The sequence below is a fragment of the Cervus canadensis genome, chromosome 33 (genome assembly GCF_019320065.1).
Source record: "Cervus canadensis isolate Bull #8, Minnesota chromosome 33, ASM1932006v1, whole genome shotgun sequence".
NCBI lineage: Eukaryota > Metazoa > Chordata > Mammalia > Artiodactyla > Cervidae > Cervus > Cervus canadensis.
The window spans coordinates 12,548,453-12,552,794 of NC_057418.1; positions in this window are offsets into that span (position 1 = coordinate 12,548,453).

The window sequence follows — 4,342 nt, forward strand, 5'->3', positions numbered from 1 at the left end:
ACCCTGATGCTGGGAAAGATTGAAGGCGGGAGGAGAAGGGGAAGACAGAGGATGAGATGGTTGGATGGCATCACTGACTCAGTGGACATGAGTTTGAGTAAACTCTGGGAGCTGGTGATAGGCCGGGAGGCCTGGCGTGCTGCAGTCCATGGGGTCGCAAAGAGTTGGACACGACTGAGCGACTGAACTGAACTGAACTGAAGATTTTCTGATGATGACCCAAAGTAAATTTCATCCAGTGGGGAACATTAGCTTGTAAAATTTTTTGAGGTATAGCTGATATACAATAAAGTGTGCATAATTAAATATAAAATTTGATAAGTTTTGACTCTTGTATACACTCATAAACCAATCCACAATCAAAATAATGAAACCATCCATCATTTCCATAAAGTTCCACATGCCCCTTGGTAATACCTTCTTTCTGCTTTTTTCTGGTCTCTCTTCCATCTGTGGGCAACTTCTGTGTCTTCTAACTGTAGATTAATTAAAGTTTTGTAGAACTTAATATAAATGAAATATGTATTCTTTTCTTTCTGGATTATTTCATTTGACATAAGTATTTTGAGATTCATCTGTGTTGTTGTGTATGTAACTGTTCCTTTGTTTCTGATCACTGATGTGTATACTGCCCTGAGTATACTATCAGTTGTTTATCCGTTCACCTATGCTTCGACATTGAAGTGTTTTCCAGGTTTTTGTTATTAAAAACACAGCTGCTGCGCCCATTCATATACAAGTCTTTATGCAGACATACGCTTTGTTTTCTGCTGAGTAAATATCTAAGTGTGAAATAGCTGCATCGTCTGTTAGGTATATATTCAGCTTTTTAAGAAACAGCCAAACTGTTATCCAAAGTGTTTGTACCACTTCATGTTTTCATCAGCAGTGTAAGAGAGTTCTAATACCTCTGTATGCTCACCAACACTAGTATGGTCGATGTTTTTAGTTTTAGCCACTTTACTAAATGTGTGGTGGTATTGCATTGTGGTTTTAATTTGCATTTTCCTAATGACTAATGATATTGAACATCTTTTGTGCTTACATCTGTGTATATTTGGGTTTTTAAATATGTTTCATCTTTGTGTTTTTGGTGATGTGCCTGTTCAATCAAGTCTTTTGCCCCCTTTTAAATTGGATTGTTATGAGAGTTCTTTACATAACCTGAATGCCTATTTTCTTCAAATATATGATTTGCAAATATTTTTTCTTGGTCTGTGGCTTCTCATTTTCCTAGTATCTTTCAAGGAGCAGAATTTCTTAACTAGTAAAAATATACTATAGTTTTATGACTATGTCTAAGAAATGTTTGCCTAAACCTAAACTTGCAAATATTTTGCCCTGTTTTCTTCTAGAAGTCACACAGTTGTCAGGTTTGCATTTAGATCTATGATCCCATTTGAGTTAATTTTTGTATATGGAGAGATATATAGATGGAGTTCATATTTTTACATATGGGTATCCAAGTATTTTAGCATATTTGTTGAAAAGATTATACTTTTTCCTTTGTATCTGTGTTGAAATCAGTTTTCTATATTTTTGTAGGTCTAGACTCTTCATTCTGTTCCATTAATGTAGTTGGTTATCTTTATATCAAACATATACAATCTTGATTACTGTAGATTTATGCTAGGTCTTAAAATATGGTGAGTTCTCCAACTTCATGCGTTTTTTTCAGACTTGTTTTGGCTATTCTGGTTCCTTTATATTTCCTTTAAACTTTGCATTTAAACTTTAATATCATCTTCTCAATTTCCACAAAATATGCCTGCTGGGATTTTGATAGTAGTTGTGTTGACTCTATAGATCAGTTGAATTGGCATCTTGGCACTATTGATTCATTCAACCCAAGAATGTGATATTATCCTTTCATGTATTTAGGAGTTCTATTATTTGTCTCTCAGCATTGTTTTATACCTTTCATTGTGTAAGTCTTTAATATCTTTTGCTAGACTTAGGCCTATATCACATTTTTAAAGCTATTGTAAGTAGTATTGCTTTTTAAATTTTCTGATTACTGCAGCTAGTAAATAGAACTTCAGTTGATTTTTGTATATTGATTATGTGTCCTAAACCTTGCTAAACTCATTTGTTTGTTCTAGTAGCTTTTTAATCAATTCCATAGGATTTTCTGTATAGATAATAATGTTATCTTCAAATAAGAGTTTTATTTCTTCCTTTCTAATCTGGGTATCTTTATTTATTTTCCTCTTTACCTTTTGTACTATTTACAGCCTCCAGTAAAGTGGTGGATAAAAATAATGAGGGTGAATTCCCTTATCTTGTTTCCGATGTCAGGGCAAAAGTATTTGTTTTTCATTACTAAGAATGATGTTAGCCATACAGAAACCAACACAATTCTGTAAAGCAATTATCCTTCATTTAAAAATAAATAAATTTAAAATAAAAAAGTAGAATGATGTTGGCCATAGATTTTCCTAGATGAACTTTTCCCCTTTCTCAGGGTGAGAAAGTGACCTTGCTGAGAATTTTTCTCAGGAATAAAGATTGGATTTTTGTTAAATGATTTTTCTGCATTTGTTTAGATTATTGTGTTTTTTCTTTTTAGTTTTTGATATGATGAATTAGACTACTTGATTTTTTAGAAGATTTTGTTTGTTCATTTTTGGCTGTGGGTGGGTCTTTCTCTAGTTGTGGAGAGCAGGAGCTACCCTTCATTGTGGCGCACAAGCTTTCTCATTGCAGTGGCTTCTCGTTGCAGAGCACGGTCGCTGGGTGCAAGGGCTTCAGGAGTTGCAGCACGCTGGCTCAGTAGTTGGCAGCCTGTGGGCTCTAGAGCACTGGCTCAGTAGTTGCGGCACACAGGCTTCGTTGCTCCATGGCGAGTGGGATCTTCCTGGACCAGTGGTCAAACTGATATCCCCTGCCTTGCAAGGTGTACTCTTCAACCACTGGACCACCAAGGAAGCCCCTTTGATTGATTTTTAAATGTTAAGCCATTGTTGCATTCATGGGATACACCCCCTCTTCGTTATGATGGCCTTTTAATATATTTTTGGATTCAATTTACTACAATTTAACAGTTAACATTTAAGTGATTATTGATATAGTTAGGTTTAAGTCTGTCACTTTGCCATTTGGTTTCTATTTGTTACTTCTTTCTCCCCCTTCCCCCTTTTCCTCATGTTTGCCTGAAAAACTTCCTTAAAAATATTTCTTATAGAGCAGGTCTGTTGGTGATGATTTTTTCCCGCCAGCCTTTGTACATCTGAAAGGTTTTTTATTTTACCCTACCTCTTAAAAGACATTTTTGCTTGGTATAGAATTCTAGGTTGGCAGATTTTTGGGAGTTTAAGATATTGTTTCACTGGTTTCTCACTTACATTGTTTCTTACAAGAAATTGGCCATCATCCTTATCTTTCTCTCTGTACTTAATATGATGTTTTTCTCTGGCTAGTGGTAACAGCACTGTTCCCAGTCCTGAGTGAGCACCACATATTGTTAGGTCTAATCATTTTGAGTGGGTCTTTGCCCGCAGCAGCCTCCAATGCTCTGTCCTATGAACTCTAGCCTCCTTATTTTCCTCAGACTCTTAGCTCCATCTTCTCAACCCCTTGAGTCAGCCAGGCTCCTGCAGGACTCCTTTTCTAAGTTGTCTGTGGCCTGAAAACTCTCTCAAAGCTGTAAGCTGAGGCAATCCCAGGATTCACTTTGTTTCCCATTTCTCAGTGGTCAGTGCTCTTCATTTCCTGACGCCCAGTATCTTGAAATCTGTTGTTTCATATGTTTTGTTCCTTTGTTTTGGTTGTTCAGACAAGAGGGTAAACCTAGCCCCTGTTATCCCATCTTTGTCATAAACAGAAGTTCTCAGAGTTGGTTTCTGTCATGGACTTGGACTTACTGGAACTGTGTTGATCATCCTATGTTGTTTTCTCTCTTATTGACATATGTTTATGAGAAGGCAAGATAAGGTAAATTTGAGGTTAAACAGAGAACACAATACTACCAAGAATTTTTAGTAAAACAAGTTGAATCAGAAAGTTCAATACATAAATAAGTAAAATAAAATCATATCTTAGACCCAGTATAACTTTCCCGCCGTATACCAGAAGAGATACAGAGGGCCTTGAGGATTGCACACAGGAGTTGTCGGGCTCAAGAGTCCTGGTCTGTGGCAGGCAGGTCAGAGCTGAATCTTAGTAGGTCCTCCAAACTGTGGAGAGCCTCCTCTTCAAATAAAGAAACCTATTACAATATAAACAAATGTACTTTATAAACTTATAGAAACAAGGGAGAAAATGTCAATTCTGAAATGGCATCTCATTACGGAAAATGACTGCACAGTTTTTATTGCTCATTATTTGGTTTGGGGATATTACA